At 47.7% G+C, this 21,066-nt stretch overlaps 1 long non-coding RNA gene across 2 annotated transcripts; it reads right to left on the reverse strand.

The window, feature by feature from the left end:
* Nucleotides 1-2,904: 2,904 nt before the first annotated feature.
* On the reverse strand, nucleotides 2,905-20,538 carry LOC112895948. Of its 2 annotated transcripts, none has more exons than XR_003229306.1 (4): nucleotides 20,179-20,538; nucleotides 3,543-3,856; nucleotides 3,350-3,470; nucleotides 2,905-3,275 (listed from the first exon to the last, which is right to left on the reverse strand). It is a non-coding gene; the product is annotated as an uncharacterized LOC112895948 (long non-coding RNA). The 2 variants fall into 2 exon arrangements; XR_003229307.1 differs by lacking the exon at nucleotides 20,179-20,538 and adding an exon at nucleotides 3,951-4,378.
* Nucleotides 20,539-21,066: the final 528 nt, after the last annotated feature.

Here is a 21,066-nt window from a genome sequence, read left to right on the forward strand (position 1 = left end):
TTCTACTCACTGATTTAGCTAAATATACTACAGTGGTATAGAATATTTCTTGGATGGTTGGTTATATCACAGATCTAAAATGTAGGCTGCAGTGTTAGATATTAGTCCTGCGGAAAAGTTTATTGTTGTATAAAATGCTATGTTAAATAGGAAAACAAGGCGCATGCCTTTATTTTATTTTGTATGCCTAAATGGTACAAATTAAGCGTGAGTATCATTTATTCGTAGCATAATTTTGACACAGACATGGTTCGATTTCCCTCTTGTAGGTGAATGTCTGATAATCAGGACTTAGTTTGGGAACATGGAGAGAAGATTGGCATTGGCTTCAAGTGCAAGTATTTTTATGTTGAAAAGGGTGGAGGAGGGGCAACACGGCTAAAGGAGCATTTGGCACACCGAGGGAAGAATGTGAGGTATTGTCCCAGTGTTTCTAAAGAAGTGAAGGACTACTTCAGGCTTCGGATCGACAATAACAAGCAAAGAATGAAAGCAAGACATCGTCGAAAGCTAAGAGAAAATGAAGCAGCTAGAACTCAATATGTGGACTTAGAGACTGAGAATGACGATCATGATTTGGAAGCTGCTCTCCGACAGTCGAGAGAAGAGCATGAGTATAGAGAGAGGGCTGGTCAACGATATGAGAGAGGTGGTGGTTCCAGATCGGGGCAAGTGAAAGGTACGCTCCCATCTATGCTCACTAAGAGCAAGACACAAGTGCCAGACCGTGTGAGAGACTACAATCTTACTTCTGCCTCTGGCCCAAAACAACCACGAATTGATACAAACTTTGACAAACTAAAATTATCAGATCGAGGGGGAGGAAAACGGACAGGTCGGGTGGAGCTAGGTAGCCTCATGTTGAAATGTGAGGGCACTGTCCCGCTTGTTGCCCACTATTTGTTGTCATTTGCACGTCACGGAATTCGGCAATCATTGCAAGTGCATCCGCTGGTTCGATCGTGATCTGGTTGGCAATCCTAACTTTCAAGCACACTGAAAATTAAAGATGCTTGTTTTTGCAGAGGATTTTCAGCTTTATGACTATTTTCGACGGTTCCTGACTGACGAAATTAAGCTATTTTCTTGTAGTGGTACCACTCCCACCATTTTTATTTTCATTCTACTATAGTGCATATTAAGATAATCGAAACGTATTCAAGGTATGCATACACTGTTAATTCCCTTACAAATATATTATTACTCGTTATAAAATCCATATTGTATTAAAATAACTCTTTGAAACAAATCTACTTATATACACTACTACACATAGAGTTTTAGTAACGCGCTATTGTAACACATTCAACAATGTGTTACAAAGAATTTCACTGGAACACAAAACTATGTGTTAGAACCGAGCGTGGTAACACATAACACTTATTTTGTAAAATTGTGTTGCAAACAATCATTATAGTAACTCAAAATTATGTTACACCTAAAATATTGCAAAGATGGAAGCATCTTGTAACACATACAAAATAATGTTACAAATTAAGTGTTACAAAGGAGCACATATATTATGTTGTCATTGAGTGTATATGCTTTCATTCATAAAGTACAATATAGTTTCATATCTTGTCCTCTATGTTGAGCATTTTGTGAACAATTCTTCATTTTTGGACTATATTTCCCCCAGAAAATTATTAGTTGTTAAATAGGACTAGAATTTAAATTGGCAGAATAAACTTGCTAGAAGTAGGAATGAACCTAAGATATGTTTTAGATATACAAATTTATTATTAGTACATCCATTTCTATATATTTTTATATTTGAAATAATTATTTGAATTTGTTAATGTTGATAATGTAAAAGTTGTCCTATAACCAAAGTTGCCCTGTTAGTTTTTTTTATTAAGTGGCACAAATGTTGTTACACTATAAAACATCACGAGTAGATAATAGGGAATGCCGAATAAATCAGAAAATGCAATTAGTAGTAAGGAATCAAAACTAGTATTTAGTTGGTGGCAAGATACAACAATAGATCATATCCAATCAGCTAGATAAATGATGGAAAGGCAATGAATTTATGTACAAACAATAGTCTTTGGTGAAAACCATATGCCACGATAAAGTACGTTACAATAACTTTTATTACATAAGTAGCTTTTTGCACCGTGATGAATACAAACTATGATATATTGGTAAGATAGTCATCTCGAAGTTTGATGTTCGGTAATAAAAAGAAAGAAATATTAGTAAATCCAAATGTCACACATGAACAAAACAAGGTGATTGATCTAGATGAATTGTAGAAGATCATATGAAGAAAATTTGTAAAATATCTAAATGATGATCATTTGATTAAAAAATTTGCATTGTGGATAGAGATAACTAGCAAAAAAAAGGTATAGAAAATCCTCACAGGAAGATTTATTTCTTTTATACAAATATTTACTTTTGTATTGGTACAGCCATCTAGGTTCCATACCAAACTGAATTGTAGAGATACAAACATATTCCAATAATGCAACTATACAATTCTCATTTAATTTTTATGGTACAATTAAAGAAAAGAAATTCTACAAGTAAATATAGCGGAAAAATGATACAAACACATACCATTGAAGAAACAATCTTCATTGGTCATCTAATCCACTGGTGCCAGCATCAACAGTTGTTCCCTCAATGTCTGTTCTAACCTATTGATGCCTGATCTTTCCATTATTGAACATCTCTCCAAGGTGTGTGACATGGAATGGCCCAGTTTCTATATTATCTTCCCATTCATCAGAACTCATGTCATATTATATCTCATAGTTTCATCTTCATGACCACAAACCACCCAGAGTTTAATTTATCATCAATATAAAATACCTGGTTAGCTTAGTTTGGGAAAATGAAAAGTTCATGTGGAATCTTGTCACCGGTATGTATCAGGTGTGAGAAGTTGACAAGAAGTTGACAAGTGTGTAGCCATATTTGTCCTTTTTAATTCCTCTCCCAAATACAACATCAACCCATTCACATTTGAAAAATACCATTGAAAAATTTCCAGAATAGTGCAGCTCAATAATATTAATTATCCTCCCATAGTAAGTCACATTGCCTAAAACTGGTCTGGCATCACTTGCACAAGCATAACTGGATGTTTTCGCAGTCAGCACCACTCCACTACTTTGTATCACCCCATCCAACCATTTGGGCCTAAATCGCAAACCTCGACTATTGAAAGCATGATACCTTTTTTCTGCTTCAACCAGGCCACGGGCTAGCCATCTTATCCTATCTTTCAAAATGTGAATGCCACTTTCCCTCTCGATCTGCATAATCTGTACAGCTATACAAGGTTAGTTTTGTACTTTCACTAATATATACAACATAAAGACTGAGATATGGCACTTACATGACCTTTAAACCATTGATCTCTAAACCATTGATGAAACTTCTCATTTTGCATTTTCTCGATATCCCTATGGCTCACTCGACATCCATTATGCTTAGCTGTGATCTCTTCAGCATGAGCTCTGTAATATATTTTTTAAGGAAGTTTGTGTAATGAAAAATGCTAGTTTATGTTTATGAGTTTGAGATATTACCTAAGGTACGGGTCATCAGAACAATTGAATAGCACGTATCTATGTGGTGTACTTTTGCCAATCCTCTTGTAACATAACTGTGTGGCTTTCCAAGTGCCGTACCACCATAAGAAAAAAGAGTTGATGCTTGCACATTACAAGATCCAAGTGTTTCATCATTATCGTCATTTCTTGAGAGATTATTAAGTAAGCTTTGAAAACCATCAATAAATCCTGAACAAAGTGTCATAGCCTCTTTTGCTAAAATTGATTCGGCAATGCATCCCTCACGATGAGCTTTATTCCTCACATTTGACTTCAACTCACCAAGGTACCTGCATAGGCCGGCATCATACATAGAGAAATGTTAAACAATCATGCACAAAAATGGTAAAAAGCTAACTTCTATAACTCTAAGGGCAAGCATACCTCTCCACAAAATACATTGATCAATAGCAGATAGGACCACCTATTTTTACCTCTGTTGCTAAGTGAAGAACTAGATGAACCATCATAGTAAAAAATCCAGGTGGGAATATAATCTCCATTCTACATAATGTCATAATAATTCGCTCCTCTAACTTTTCAAGCTCACCTTTGTAGAACACTTTTGCATTCATTTCTCTAAAATACCCGCATAAATCATATAAAATAAATGTAACATCATCAGGGAGAAGACCTCGCAAAGCAACTGGAAGAAGTTGTTGCATTAGTATGTGACAGTCATGACTTTTTTAGACCCATAATTTTTGCTCGAGCAACATTTATACATCTAGATATGTTACTGGAATAACCATCTGGAACTTTTCTATCATGAAGGACCTTGCAAAATTGTTGCTTCTTCTCTTTAGACATGTTATATACAAAGCAGGAGGCAAGTAATACTTATCATTAGCTTTTTTTTTGGGTGTAGATCTTGCCGGATATTCATTTCTTGCTAAGTCCTTTCGTGCTTGTAGATTATCCTTTAATTTGTCCTCCATTTCTTAAAGTGTTCCATATGTATTTTCAAAAACATTCTTCTCAATATGCATAAAGTCAAGATTGTGCCGGAGCAAATTATACTTCCAGTAGTAAGACAAACAAAATGGGCCACCGGCACACTTCCATGTTTTTGAATTGTCAAAGTCACGAATTGGTTTTATTTTATCCAAAACAGCTCATCACTTTAACTTAATAGAAAAGACTTAATCATCGAGTAAACATGTTTCAAAAGTTATCACTCATGAAACACTAGATGCAATTCAACATGATTTCAATACTCACATCAATATACCCGAAAGCATATTGATTTAACCTTATAAACTTGCACTGAATATGATGACAAGTACATAATTATCGGAGAAAAATTTAAATTATGAGAAAATCATTGTATTAATTAGGGTTAAACTCATATCCCCAAATTTAAAATTTTTGGAGGTGTGACATGTGCATTGAAGTAGGATTAGTGAGTGGTCCTGAATATTTGGAATATTAGTGAAAATTAGAATCGGCCAAGATATTGACGACAAAATTTGGCACGGCTAGCCAAACTAAAGCATTTATTTTCTAAAACCAAAGGTTCTTATTTTTATGAAGTCTCTAATCCTAAATTTAACTTCACCATTGTGTAGCTCTCATCGAGATGATCTAAATTCATATATATATATATATATATATCGTCTATTTTGGACTCTAGATGAAGAAGTTAGGGTCATTTTTTTGAAGATCTACGCCAGAGAAAACGGAAAGTTTCGGTTTTGATTCTGGAAGTTCTTGTTTTTATTAGGAAAGTCAAATCCAAGTCAGTTATAAGTGTATTTGGTGATGTACTTGGACTCTTCATGGGCAAAGCCTTCCCACCCTATAAATATAAAGGGCCATGGCTGATTGAGAAGATCCAATCGAATCTATCAAACATAGTTATCTTTTCACCGTTTTCTTTGCCCAACTTTTCCAACTTCATATTTTGTTCCTCTCTCTTCTCCATGGTGTGGGCACCCTAGCTGGCCTGCTAAGCCTAGGGCAAACTGAAGCGTCCCCCCCATCAGGGAAGACTTAAAAGTGTTACTTTATCAGTCCTAGGAGGCTGATAACACTTTTATTACATCAGATGGTACATCACCGTACAACTCTATGCGGTAATGGGCAGTGAAGCGCCACTATCGCGAGGATTACAACCAGAACCCACACAACTACACTAGCTACGAACAAAGGATCATCAGAGTCTTGCGCCATGCGGAATCCAACGGTGGCCTCAACCACAGGCAAGACTGGGTGCAGGACGAAACCCTACTCGTTGTCTTCGGGGACGTAGTCTGGGTCTTCCACTGTGAAGGTAAGAATGGGGTGAGTACAAACGTACTCAGCAAGTCCAATCACACCCACGGAAGGGGGTATAATAGAATTTAATGCACAGGATAATCCAAGGATAAGGTTACGGTTCATTTGCGGAAAACACAGTTATATGCAGGGGTTCGTTTTTAAAAGCACTTTTCAAGACAGGTTTTCTTATACCAAGGAGCACACAGTGTTGATCCACACAGGATCCAGGTTTTAGACTGCTACCGGACTCCCCGTCCGCCGTAGCACACGGCACAACTGCCGGACACTTTCCAAACAACTCACACCAGCCCAATCATTCCCAAGAGAAACACTAGTTATGTGACCACACCGTAACTTGCCCAGTACCGTGGGCACGGCTATTCGAATAGATTTTAACTCTGCAGAGGTGTACAACTTTACCCACAGGTGGGGTACCACAACACGATCACCTTAGTGTCGGTGCAGATCCCAACAAAGCCATTACCCACCTTAGCTAGACCTGACTAGCCATCACGGGATCCACCAAGGGGTCATTCGACCTATCTCCGAGGTTTAACCGGGGCATAAGTCACACAGAGCTTATCCCTTCTCCTTAATCACCCGTTGCTCCCAGCTCTCCTGATGGCTACCAGACTAACTAGTGGGATTTATGCTAAGCCGTTGCCCATACAACGGTCAAGTGGTTCGCACGACAAGAAGCTAGGTGAGATGTCACATCAACTCGGTCCTTAGGGGTGACAAGATGGATATCTCCCTTCCACGCTCAACCACACAGGTACGAGCACACCAACGGCAATTCACACAGAATTGCCATCCATCCCGTCTAACTCACTTTTCAAAACCACATTTTATCCCTTCCCAAACACACGCATTTTCTTTATAAAATCAAGTGGTCAAGGTATGGTTATCACAAACAAGGGTGGCTATCCTACCATGTTTTCAGCAAGCAAAACCATGCAATTTTATAAAACAGGCCACTGGGTTGTGTTTATAAAAACTAGGACAAAAACATGCATCAAAGGGCGGAATTGAACTTGCCATCGTCAAATCCTTGCGGAAAGTCCTGATCGAAGCACTGTCTTTCGGGTTCGGGGTCGCGGAACTGGTCCTCGTTCGCTTGGTCACAGTCGGGGCCTTCCTCGTTCACTCCGTGTCCTACGACGCAAACAAACAAACACACAATCAAGCACAAAAACTAAAAGCTTTTATCGCTGAGCTTGAATCGGAAATAATTTAGTCACGGAGGTAGGGGTAATATTTTTGGGTGGTTTCTTAATGGCATGACTAAAACTATACTAGAAAGGGCGTGGTAAAGTTTCGGGTCGATCGGGGGTCGTTTCGCACATAAAATGACGCGCTAAAGGTGGTTTCAGGGCTTAAACGGGGGTCTAGGGGCATATTCGTAACTATACGAAAAGGACAAGGACCTATTTGCGAATCCTAGAAATACTCAGGGTACGCTGAAAGGTGTCGAGTGTATTTAGGTTTACGTAATCGAGGGGTTTGGTTCGAAATACTAGAAAGAGTAGGGTCTTTTTAGCAAAAGGGGGGGCATTTAAAGGAGGGGGGGTTCCTTTGGGGTATTACAGGAAAAGGGGGGGGGGCTTCGGGCAAAAAGGCCCCTTTCTTCCTCCTCTTCCCCGCACAAAACAGAGGAGGGGAGAGGGGGCACCGGCGGCGGCCAAATCCGGCCGGCCCGGGGCTCGGTGGCGGCTAGGGGGTGGGGGAAAAGGAAGAGGGGGAGGAGGGAAACCGATCCCCGGCCTCACCTTGGGCCGGGGTGGCGCGTGGAGGTCGGGCGGCGGCGGACCGAGGGCGGCGGCGGGGCTATAGGCGGCGGCGGCGCTGCAGCTTGGGAAAGAAGGGGCCGTGCGGTGGTGAAGGTCGTGGGACGGGCGGCTGTGCGGGTGGCCTATTTATAGGCCAAGGGGGGCGGTGGCCGATGGTGGCCGGTGGGAGGGGCCGGCGAGCGGCTCGGGAAGCCTTAATGGCGGCCGCGTCGTGACGCCCGTGTCGTCGAGCGGTGGCGCGGGCAGCGAGGCCGGGGCGACGCGACAGTGCGGGCACGTGGGCGGCGCTGTGCGGCACAGGGCGAGCGCGCGGCAGGGGAGGCAGCGGCGGGCAGTACGGTTGGCGACGGGCGGCGCGCGCGCGTGCGCGGGCGGCGCGGCGAGGGGCGGGCCAGAGCGGGGGCGCGGGCGCACGGGGAGCACGCGGGGTGGTTGTGCGTGCGCAGCACGGCCGGGGTAGCGCGGGCGGCTTGGCCGGCGTCCGGGCGTGCGCGGCAGTGGCAAGCGGTGCGGCGCCGCGGGCGCGCGTGCGTGCCGGGCAGAGCGCGAGCGGCGGCTGGCGCGGCGCGGCACGTGGCCACGCGCGGCGCGGGAGGGGAGGGGCCGCGGCTCGGGGCCAAGCAGGAGGGGCCGGCGTGGCAGCGCAGCGTTCGGAAACAGGGGAGGGGAGGAGGAAGGAGAGGGGAAAGGAGAAAGGAGGGAAGAAAAGAAAGAAAGAAAGGAAAAAAAAGAAAGGAGAAAAGAAATAGAAGGGAGAGAGAAAAGAGAAAAGAGAAGAGGGAGAAAAGGGTGGGGCGCGTCGGCGCCGGTCGCGGCGGCGACCGCGGCCGGTCGGCCACGCGCGCGCAGGATTCGCGCGCCGCGCGAGAAAGGGCTTGCGCCGGCGCTAATTGCGGGAAGCGGTCGCGCGGTCGTCGTGACGCGGTGGCGAGGGTCGCGGCGGTGCGCGTGGGGGAGGCCGGACATTGTGTGGCGCAACGCGCTCATGTGGCAGAGAGGATCAGGGTTTTACGGTAAATTAATTTTTAGTCGGAATACCCTATCGCGTTGTTTAGGCTTGAAATTTTTTTTTTCGGGGCGTTACAAACCTACCCCACTTAAATGAATCTCGTCCTCGAGATTCGGCTGACTTCTAAACAAATGGGGAAATTCCTTCTTTAAGGCCTCCTCGCGTTCCCAGGTTGCTTCCTCTATTCCGTGTCTGCTCCATTGAACCCTGCATATCCGAACTTCGGAGTTTCGTGTCCTCCTAGTGACAGTGTCTAGAATCTTGACCGGCACTTCTTGGTATCGCAAATCCGGCTGTAGGTCTATTGTTTCTACAGGCACATATTCTCCCTCGGGTACTCTCAAACACCTTCTCAATTGCGAGACATGGAACACCGGGTGTATATCTGACATTTCTTCTGGTAACTCTAGTCGGTATGCCACGGCTCCGACTCTCTTCAGAACTCGATACGGTCCAATGTATCGAGGGGCCAATTTTCCTTGTACTTGAAACCTTCGTGTTCCTCGAATGGGTGAGACCTTGAGATAAACAAAATCGCCTGGGTTGAAACTTATTTCCCGTCTCTTCCTGTCCGCATAGCTCTTTTGTCGGGACTGAGCTGCTTTCAATTTCTCGCGGATATCCGCTACCTTTTCTTCTGCTTCTTTTATAAGTGCGGGTCCTACTAGGGCACGTTCTCCAACTTCCGACCACATCAAGGGAGTTTTGCACCTTCTTCCATAGAGAGCTTCGAATGGCGACATGCCCAAGCTGGCTTGATAACTATTGTTGTACGAGAATTCCGCATAGGGCAGACTCTGCTCCCAGTCCTTTCCGTAGGTCAGGACACATGCTCTCAGCATATCTTCCATAATCTGATTTACCCTTTCGATTTGACCATCCGTCTGTGGGTGATATGCAGAGCTGAAATCCAACTTGGTGCCCATGGCTTGATGCAAGCTTTTCCAGAACTTAGAGGTGAATTGGGTTCCTCTGTCTGAGACAATTCTGCTAGGCACTCCATGTAGCTTTACTATGTTTTCCAGATAAAGCTTTGCCAGCTTTTCCCCACCGTAAGTGGTTCGTACGGGTATAAAGTGAGCCGACTTAGTGAGTCGATCCACTATTACCCATATGGAATCGTGTCCCTTCTGTGATCGGGGTAGACCCACTACAAAGTCCATTCCTATCTCATCCCATTTCCAAACCGGGATAGGCAAGGGTTGCAATAATCCTGCCGGCTTCTGATGTTCGGCCTTGATCCTTTGGCAGGTATCACAATGTGCCACAATTCGTGCAATATCCGCTTTCATTCCATTCCACCAGTATTTTTGCCTTATGTCCATATACATTTTGGTGGATCCTGGGTGGATGGAGTAGGCTGAGTTATGGGCTTCGTCCATGATTAGCTGCCGGAAGTCTCCATTCCGGGGCACACAAATCCTATCCTCGTACCATAATATCCCCTTATCGTCTACTCTGAAACCTGGTGCTTTGTTTTCTCCAGTTTGCTTGCAGATCTTTACTAGCTCTTGATCCGAGTTTTGAGCCTCTCTAATTTTATCCTCTAATGTTGGTTGGACGTTCAGCACATGGCTGGAACCTCGTGGAACAATGTGCACGTTTAATCGTGCCATTTCCTCGCGTAGGCGGTCATCCTTGGGTCCATAGGTTTTTCGGCTTAAGGCATCGGCTACCACGTTCGCCTTTCCGGGGTGATATTGAATTTCCAAATTATAGTCCTTGACCAACTCCAACCATCTTCTCTGCCTTAAATTTAAATCCGGCTGGGTAAAGATATACTTCAGACTCTTGTGGTCGGTGTAAACCTCACACTTATTTCCGATCAGGTAATGTCTCCAAATCTTAAGGGCATGCACCACGGCTGCTAGTTCCAAATCGTGGGTCGGATAATTCTGCTCATGAGTCCTGAGTTGGCGGGAGGCATATGCAACAACCTTTCCGTCTTGCATCAGTACACACCCTAATCCTTGTCGGGATGCATCACAATAAATGACAAAATCCCGATGAATGTCCGGTAGGGTCAGCACTGGGGCGGTTGTCAGCCTTTGTTTCAACTCTTGAAAACTTCTTTCACAACTTTCCGTCCAGGCGAACTTCTTCTCCTTCTTAAGAAGTTCCGTCATGGGTCGGGCTATCTTGGAAAATCCCTCGATAAATCTCCGATAGTATCCGGCTAATCCAAGAAAACTTCTGATTTCACTAACATTAGTCGGTCGCTGCCAGTTGGAAACTGCTTCGACCTTCTCTGGGTCCACTGCTACACCTTCCGCGGTCAGGATGTGACCAAGGAAAGCTACTCTCTCCAGCCAGAATTCGCACTTGCTGAACTTGGCATATAGCCTATGTGTCCTTAGCTTTTCCAATACTACCCGCAGATGTTGCTCATGCTCCTGAATACTCTTGGAGTAGATAAGTATGTCGTCGATAAAGACTACAACAAACTTATCCAGCTCGTCCATAAATACCTTGTTCATGAGGTTCATAAAATAGGCAGGGGCATTGGTTAGTCCGAAGGACATTACGGTGAACTCAAATTGCCCGTAGCGAGTGACAAAAGCTGTCTTAGGGATGTCACTTTCCCTAATCTTGAGTTGAAAATATCCTGACCTTAGACCGATCTTAGAAAAGTACTTGGCTCCTTTTAGCTGATCGAAAAGGTCATCAATCCTGGGGAGGGGGTACTTGTTCTTAATGGTAACCTCGTTCAGTGCCCGGTAATCTACACACAACCTCATACTCCCATCTTTCTTCTTGACAAATAGGACTGGGGCTCCCCATGGTAACGAGCTTGGTCTGATGAAGCCAATCCGTTGTAGTTCTTCTAGTTGCTTCTTTAATTCCGTCAATTCCGAGGCTGCCATCCTATAGGGTCTCTTGGCTATGGGGGAGGTTCCAGGAATAAGGTCGATGATGAATTCTATATCCCTGTCTGGTGGCATACCGGGAAGTTCTTCGGGAAAAACATCTGGGTATTCGTTTACTACCGGGACTCCTTCTAAGGGCTGGGCTTCCATGCTAAACACCATCGGGTCAAACTTACTATCCCGGGTATGGCAGATCACTTGTACTCCTTCAGGGTTGGTTAGGTGTACCACCTTATCAGTACAGCCTATGAGACCATTGTGTCGGCTTAACCAGTCCATTCCAAGGATTACGTCTATTCCCCCGGACTTAAGTACTACCAAGTCTGCTAGAAATTCTACCCCACTTAAATTGATCCTTACCCGTGGACAACCCAATTGACAATTGATGTCGCCTGCAGACGTCCGGGTTAATAAGGGTATTTTTAGTAGTACTGTAGGTATTTTGTGTTTCCCCACATAGCTCGAGGATATAAACGAGTGTGATGCTCCAGAATCAAATAATACTGTCGCCAGAGCCGAGTTGACTAGGTACTCACCGAGCACTACGCCTTGGGCTTCTTGAGCCTCCTGCGCGTCGATGTGGTTGACGCGGGCTCGTCCAAATGATTGCTGCTTCACCTGCTGGCTGCCATCGTTGTTGCGGACGGGCACTCGGTTGGCACCGGTTAGGGCTGGTCTGGGCCCATTCACCGTGTTGGAGAAGTCTGATGTGGCCGGCTTATTCTTGGCATAAGGGCAATTGGCAATGTAATGCCCTATTTCACGGCAGTTGAAACAGGCCCTAACATTGTTGTTGTCGGAGGCGGCCAGGCTTGTGTTGCCCTGCGGGGCCCTCATGGTATTCTGACTCTTGGGCTGAGCTTCAGAGGCTCGTGTTCCTGTCACTTGGGACTGAGTCCTATACTGCATTGGGGCCTGAGATCTTGGTGCAGTATAGTTGGAGTTCCTCGGCTTTTGGAAGCGGTCCTGTTGGCGGGCCTTGCTTTCCAGGAATTTGCGTTTATTATCCTTTCTCTCTTCAGCTTTGGCCCTTTCTGTGAGGATAGCCTTGTTCATCAGGGTGTTGAAGTCCGGATAGATCTGGGGAGTAAGCAAGGTCCGGAGCTCTGGGCTTAATCCCTTCTTGAACATGTCCTGCTTCTTATCATCGTCATTCACTTCTTCCGGCGCGTACCGGGCCAATTCTATGAACCGGTGGGTGTATTCTTCCACTGACATGCTTCCTTGTTGTAGTGCGCGGAATTCATCCGCCTTGCGCTTCATAGTGGCCGAAGGGATGTGGTAGCGGCGGAACTCCCTTACAAATTCTCCCCAGGTGATGGTAGAGGCATCTTCGGCTGCGGCACAATAGTTTTCCCACCAGGATAATGCTGTTCCGGTGAGCTGGTGGGCTGCCAGAAGGACTTTATCCCGGTCCTGGCATTCGAATGGTTCGAGCTTCCTCTGAATTACTCGCAACCAGTCGTCAGCATCCAACGGGTTGCAGGATCCGGCGAAGGTAGGTGGCTTGGTCCTTAGAAAGGCCGTCAGCTTGTCGTTCATATTCTGCCCTCGCGGCTGCCGGTTAATGAGGGCATTCGCCAGTGTCTCCAGTATGAGGGTCTGGTTATGGATGATCTGCGCCAGGTCTCCGAGGGGTGGGGGTGGTGGTAGTTGTTCTCCTTCTTGACTTCCCCCTCGGTTCTGGCTTACTTCTTGTTCTCCTTGGGGAAGATCTTGTTCAACGGGATGTGCTCCGACACTAGCGGCTACGGGGTTCCGGCCACGGGAGGCCCTTGCGACGTTCCGGGGGGTCACCTGTTGATTGGGTAAACTAGGGTTACGATTATGTGATGTTTAAGTTGTTTAATTCGTATATATATAAGGCAGAATCTACCTCCTGCCGGTACTCATATAAATAATCAGCACACAACAAACCAGCAAACAACATCACAAACGACAAGCACAAACCATTTTATTACTGCAAGGGGGTTACAACTTAGGGTAAGGCTAGGTATCGTACTACTTGTCTGGGATCAGGTACCACAACAAAAGTGGCTGGGGACATATTACTAGGGTGGTGCCGGTCATTTTACTCGCGGGGCAGGCCTTCTTCTGGGGCGGAGAGCGCGAGTGATCCTTGCTCGCCGTCCTCTGGGTTTCCACCGGTCAGGGGTTGCGCTTGAGCATTCCTTTCGACGGCGGCAGCCGAGCTTTCAGGGTTTCCGGGTGGGGCTGGTGTGTTTCCAAAAAGGGGTCCCCATCCTATGATGGGCGTCCCGAGTAAAACATGATCCTCCCCAATTGCCGGAACTGGTGTCCCACTCCGGGTCCAATCTTGCATGCGCCGGTCTCGGGCTTGCCTGAGGCTTTCTTGGGCGACTGCCTCGCTACTGACCGCGGCTGCGGCTCTCGCCTCGGCGTGGGCGGCTCGGATCTGCTGTATCCTTACTGCGAGCTCTGCTTGCTCGGCTCGATGGGTCTGCTCCTTTAGAAGGTTGGCTTGCTCATCAAAGAGTTGGTCCAGGGCGGCTAGGTAAGTGGCCACTTGGTACAGGGGGCCTTCTTCGAGGCGACGTCGCTCCAAATTTCTCATGCGTGCTTCCCAGACTGGGGTTCTGATGGCCGGCGGGAAGAGCTTTGCTGGCGTGGGGGCGAGGTGTTCTTCAAAAATCCGGCACAAATAATGGAGTGCTTTTCTGATGGCCAAGGGGTAGGTGTCTTGGTGTCTAAACCCTGTGGCGGTCGCTCGCCAGGGCTGGATGTCGGGGTAGCAGTTGCTCCTGGCGATGACCAGGATCACCCTGCAGCGGAGGGTACCATGGTGTTCGTACTCTCGGCTGTAGTACCTTGGGCGCTCCGTAACGCCAAGGTCCTCCAGGGTGTTGATTAAGAGGCTGGGGAATCCAGGTGCAGCTTGGCAATCGCCCTGGGTCCATCCTTCCTCAGCCATCTGAAACAGAAATAGGGTAAACAACCTGGTACAGGGGCAAAAGGGAGTAGATGATATTTATTATTACAACAAGGGTGGTACAGTTTTCATGGATACGTGGTCATTATTAGGGTAGGGTTCTAGCTAGGGGTGCTAATCCTATCATGGGGATTCTTCCTCGGTCCTGATAGAGCGCTTCTTTATTGGAAGGAACTGATCCATCTCGTTTTCGGTCTGAGTACCCTTATCCCAATGGGTTTCCATGGGTTCTTCTTCTTCTTCCTCGATCCATCCACCTATTCCGTTGCGGTTCTCGTATTCTTGCATCTGGGCTTGGAGGGCGGCTAAGGAATACTCGGCGTTTGCAGCTCTTGTCCGTTGTTCCTCCAGCTCCTGGGTTATCCTCTCAATCCCACGGATTAGCTGCTTCAGTTGCGCCGACTGTTCGCGGCAGAGTGCATCCAAGCCAGTAAGGTAGATGGATAGGTGGGAGACCGTATCTTCTAGGTCTTCTTCTTCTCGTCCAAGTCCCCTCATTCGGGCAATCCAAGTGCGTCCTCTCCCCTCAGCGGGTGGGAAAAATCCCATGGGGGTCCGCTGAAGGTGGCGCCTGTAGAGCGCACGCAGTTGCCGCAGGGCTTTACGAGCGGCCTTTCGATAGGTGTCGGGGAAGCGGAAACCAGTGGTGGAGATGAACCAAGGGTCCACATCAGGGTAGCGGGTGCTTTTCTCCACAAAAACCATCATGTCGCACCGAAGGGTGCCTCCGGCGATGTACTCACGGTAGGCATACTCCGGCGGTTCCATAACCCCGACGCGTTCCAGGCTGAGCAATAGCAACTTGGGGAGGCCGGGCTCTGCGTGGCAGATTCCGCTAACCCATCCATTGCCAGCCATCTGGAACAAGGCAAAAGACCAGTGGTGAGTGTTTGTGCAGAAAGTTTCTAAACCGGGACAAGTTCTAGGGTCTGAAAAGGGGTCTCGTTCCTAGGGTCACGTCCTACGGCCAGCCTACGGCTCTGATACCACCTGAAGCGTCCCCCCCATCAGGGAAGACTTAAAAGTGTTACTTTATCAGTCCCAGGAGGCTGATAACACTTTTATTACATCAGATGGTACATCACCGTACAACTCTACGCGGTAATGGGCAGTGAAGCGCCACTATCGCGAGGATTACAACCAGAACCCACACAACTACACTAGCTACGAACAAAGGATCATCAGAGTCTTGCGCCATGCGGAATCCAACGGTGGCCTCAACCACAGGCAAGACTGGGTGCAGGACGAAACCCTACTCGTTGTCTTCGGGGACGTAGTCTGGGTCTTCCACTGTGAAGGTAAGAATGGGGTGAGTACAAACGTACTCAGCAAGTCCAATCACACCCACGGAAGGGGGTATAATAGAATTTAATGCACAGGATAATCCAAGGATAAGGTTACGGTTCATTTGCGGAAAACACAGTTATATGCAGGGGTTCGTTTTTAAAAGCACTTTTCAAGACAGGTTTTCTTATACCAAGGAGCACACAGTGTTGATCCACACAGGATCCAGGTTTTAGACTGCTACCGGACTCCCCGTCCGCCGTAGCACACGGCACAACTGCCGGACACTTTCCAAACAACTCACACCAGCCCAATCATTCCCAAGAGAAACACTAGTTATGTGACCACACCGTAACTTGCCCAGTACCGTGGGCACGGCTATTCGAATAGATTTTAACTCTGCAGAGGTGTACAACTTTACCCACAGGTGGGGTACCACAACACGATCACCTTAGTGTCGGTGCAGATCCCAACAAAGCCATTACCCACCTTAGCTAGACCTGACTAGCCATCACGGGATCCACCAAGGGGTCATTCGACCTATCTCCGAGGTTTAACCGGGGCATAAGTCACACAGAGCTTATCCCTTCTCCTTGATCACCCGTTGCTCCCAGCTCTCCTGATGGCTACCAGACTAACTAGTGGGATTTATGCTAAGCCGTTGCCCATACAACGGTCAAGTGGTTCGCACGACAAGAAGCTAGGTGAGATGTCACATCAACTCGGTCCTTAGGGGTGACAAGATGGATATCTCCCTTCCACGCTCAACCACACAGGTACGAGCACACCAACGGCAATTCACACAGAATTGCCATCCATCCCGTCTAACTCACTTTTCAAAACCACATTTTATCCCTTCCCAAACACACGCATTTTCTTTATAAAATCAAGTGGTCAAGGTATGGTTATCACAAACAAGGGTGGCTATCCTACCATGTTTTCAGCAAGCAAAACCATGCAATTTTATAAAACAGGCCACTGGGTTGTGTTTATAAAAACTAGGACAAAAACATGCATCAAAGGGCGGAATTGAACTTGCCATCGTCAAATCCTTGCGGAAAGTCCTGATCGAAGCACTGTCTTTCGGGTTCGGGGTCGCGGAACTGGTCCTCATTCGCTTGGTCACAGTCGGGGCCTTCCTCGTTCACTCCGTGTCCTACGACGCAAACAAACAAACACACAATCAAGCACAAAAACTAAAAGCTTTTATCGCTGAGCTTGAATCGGAAATAATTTAGTCACGGAGGTAGGGGTAATATTTTTGGGTGGTTTCTTAATGGCATGACTAAAACTATACTAGAAAGGGCGTGGTAAAGTTTCGGGTCGATCGGGGGTCGTTTCGCACATAAAATGACGCGCTAAAGGTGGTTTCAGGGCTTAAACGGGGGTCTAGGGGCATATTCGTAACTATACGAAAAGGACAAGGACCTATTTGCGAATCCTAGAAATACTCAGGGTACGCTGAAAGGTGTCGAGTGTATTTAGGTTTACGTAATCGAGGGGTTTGGTTCGAAATACTAGAAAGAGTAGGGTCTTTTTAGCAAAAGGGGGGGCATTTAAAGGAGGGGGGGGGGTTCCTTTGGGGTATTACAGGAAAAGGGGGGGGGCTTCGGGCAAAAAGGCCCCTTTCTTCCTCCTCTTCCCCGCACAAAACAGAGGAGGGGAGAGGGGGCACCGGCGGCGGCCAAATCCGGCCGGCCCGGGGCTCGGTGGCGGCTAGGGGGTGGGGGAAAAGGAAGAGGGGGAGGAGGGAAACCGATCCCCGGCCTCACCTTGGGCCGGGGTGGCGCGTGGAGGTCGGGCGGCGACGGACCGAGGGCGGCGGCGGGGCTATAGGCGGCGGCGGCGTTGCAGCTTGGGAAAGAAGGGGCCGTGCGGTGGTGAAGGTCGTGGGGACGGGCGGCTGTGCGGGTGGCCTATTTATAGTCCAAGGGGGGCGGTGGCCGATGGTGGCCGGTGGGAGGGGGCCGGCGAGCGGCTCGGGAAGCCTTAATGGCGGCCGCGTCGTGACGCCCGTGTCGTCGAGCGGTGGCGCGGGCAGCGAGGCCGGGGCGACGCGACGGTGCGGGCACGTGGGCGGCGCTGTGCGGCACAGGGCGAGCGCGCGGCAGGGGAGGCAGCGGCGGGCAGTACGGTTGGCGACGGGCGGCGCACGCGCGTGCGCGGGCGGCGCGGCGAGGGGCGGGCCAGAGCGGGGGCGCGGGCGCACGGGGAGCACGCGGGGTGGTTGTGCGTGCGCAGCACGGCCGGGGTAGCGCGGGCGGCTTGGCCGGCGTCCGGGCGTGCGCGGCAGTGGCAAGCGGTGCGGCGCCGCGGGCGCGCGTGCGTGCCGGGCAGAGCGCGAGCGGCGGCTGGCGCGGCGCGGCACGCGGCCACGCGCGGCGCGGGAGGGGAGGGGCCGCGGCTCGGGGCCAAGCAGGAGGGGCCGGCGTGGCAGCGCAGCGTTCGGAAACAGGGGAGGGGAGGAGGAAGGAGAGGGGAAAGGAGAAAGGAGGGAAGAAAAGAAAGAAAGAAAGGAAAAAAAAGAAAGGAGAAAAGAAATAGAAGGGAGAGAGAAAAGAGAAAAGAGAAGAGGGAGAAAAGGGTGGGGCGCGTCGGCGCCGGTCGCGGCGGCGACCGCGGCCGGTCGGCCACGCGCGCGCAGGATTCGCGCGCCGCGCGAGAAAGGGCTTGCGCCGGCGCTAATTGCGGGAAGCGGTCGCGCGGTCGTCGTGACGCGGTGGCGAGGGTCGCGGCGGTGCGCGTGGGGGAGGCCGGACATTGTGTGGCGCAACGCGCTCATGTGGCAGAGAGGATCAGGGTTTTACGGTAAATTAATTTTTAGTCGGAATACCCTATCGCGTTGTTTAGGCTTGAAATTTTTTTTTCGGGGCGTTACACAAACCGCCTTGCGCATACCCTGACAATGTCCCTCCTGGGTAAGCGTTCGATGGATCTACTGATGTACCTAGTCTGATAAAACCTGAAGTTCCGGTTTATAAAACCGAAAATTCTGGTTCCACAACAACATAGCAAGGAGCAGGTGCATGTTGCGTGCTCAAGTATTTGGCGTAATGTGTTTTCGCATCAACAACGTCTCTAATGGACTCCAACACAATACACGGTCCAAAAGGCGGTGGACGTTCACTTGTTCCAATGATTCCTGTTCGCTCGGACCTGATAATGCCGTGGGACTAGTAATATTGAAAAGTTTATCTCCTTATCTTTTGGTACATATGTACAACATCAAAACCAGACTTTGTATGTAGCCTGAGCAACAATTTTAAGGCAGCCTAGTACAAGACTTCGAGTTGGATTCGAATTTGTTATATTGTGGGCCTCCAACTTGGCTTGAACGTCCTTGTTGTTTTTTCTCTCCTTCATACCTCTCTTCAATTATTTTCTTGGCCTCTCCACTGTTCTTAATCACAATAATTTTGTTAGTTAGCGAACCATTCTCAAAATTACTGAAAGTACATTGGAACAAGCTCATCTTATGATCTTCTTCCATGGTCGTATCCATATGTGTCATGCCCACATTAAGAGAGGGCTAGAACCTCGCATAATTAATGAACTTGGATATGGATTAAATTATAGTTCATACTTATAATTATGATTTAACTTTTTGTTAGCTATTACTTTTAATGTGGGTTGGTATATACTTATACCTTGTAATTAGGTACTAATAAAACTTAACCAATTAAAATTGATTATCGTAGTCAGCCTTTTCCTTGTTATTTGCCTTTCATGTTATGTTATTTTTATACCTGTGAAGTACCGATCATAAGTGTAATAATGCTACTCTGAAGAGAAAAGATCATGCTGAGTTCTAGACGTACGCAACTCCCATGAATTGCTTATGAAAATTCGAGGATAAGTTGTATATCTCTGATAAACTTTAAAATAATTATTGTACTTTTTTATATGATATAAATGATGTTATTTACTAATAAAATTATTATATGTATGTAATTTGATTTAATCGTATGCACATACATACACTTAGTATTCGGTTTTATCCTTAAAGCAATTTAATGAAAAATTTAAACAATCTGTGGCAGATCCTCGGCCTTACGACCATAGGCTCATCGTCCCTGCATCTTAAATAATGGAAATTGATGGACGGAGCGAGTATAATGTTATTTGTGAGTACTTCCTGCATTTTAAATTGTACATCATTTTGGCAAATTTAAATACATAATTTTTGATATGCATCTAGATAAATAATATATTTAGATATATATTAAAAATAATTATATATCTAGATTTTTCAAAACAACTTAAAGTGAGCAGTCGACAAATCACCCTTTTAGCCATGAAAAAAAGATGAGAAACAAAATTATCTAGAATCAATTCGTCAAGTACAACGGAGCGAGTATAATATTATTTATTCATTAGTAGTCAATAAATCACTCTTTTCGTTATGGAAAGAAGATTGCGAAATGAAATTATCTAGAATCAATCCATCGTGTACCTGTGGGGTATGGAGCCGATTAGGCTGGATATCGAACCGGCTTGGCTCGGCTCGGGTCGGCTTAACTCGAGCCGGCTCGATAAGATAGCAAGCTGTCTCAACTTGGCTCGTTATTGTAACGAGCTAGAAGTTGGGCTCGGCTTTGGCTCCTTTGTCATGAAGTTCTTGATTTTCTCCTTCCTCCTTCAGATTGCCCTGCTGGCGGTGCAGCACCCACATCTCGCCGGGAGGAAGCCCGGGGCGGCGGAGCCTTAGGCCGTCGAGTGGTGCTTGGCGCGGCCGCGTGGGGCCGCTGCGAGGTGCGCACCGCCGCTGCCTGCCTAGCTGGCCGGCCGGGTTAAGGGAGAGCTAGAGGCGAGGGCGAGGAGGGCGGGCTGCGGTTAGCTGCCGCTCTTCATGGCCGCGAGGGAGCGGGCCCAAGTCGGCGGGGCTCTAGGCCGTCGAGCGGCCGGAGCGGAGTGGCCGCGCGGCGAGCGCGACGAAGTGCACGGCGGGTGCGGTGGTGGGCGGCTACGCGCGTTACCACCTGAGATGACCGGCCGGGGCCTAGAGAGAGCCAGCGGGGATGGTGTGGTGTGGAGGTGGGAGGTGGGCGTTGGGTGCTCGTGCGGCTGCCGGGGGTGAGGCCCACGTGCCAGTGTCCAAGGCGGACGTCAGGGAAAACTCGTCCGGGGAGGCATCGGGGAGGGAGGCGTGGGGCTGAGGGACGAGAGATTTTTTTTTTTGATTCAGGGGCTGAGAGCTGGGGTTTGACGGGTAAATTGGGCAGAGTTTACATGGATGAATTTTAATTAGGCTAGGATGTTGGGCTGTAATCTCCAGCTCGTTACCGAGCTAAATATTTGGTTCGGCTCGCTAATATTCTCTAACGAAGGAGCCGAACTATTA

The sequence above is a fragment of the Panicum hallii genome, chromosome 5 (genome assembly GCF_002211085.1).
Source record: "Panicum hallii strain FIL2 chromosome 5, PHallii_v3.1, whole genome shotgun sequence".
In the NCBI taxonomy this organism is placed as follows: domain Eukaryota; kingdom Viridiplantae; phylum Streptophyta; class Magnoliopsida; order Poales; family Poaceae; genus Panicum; species Panicum hallii.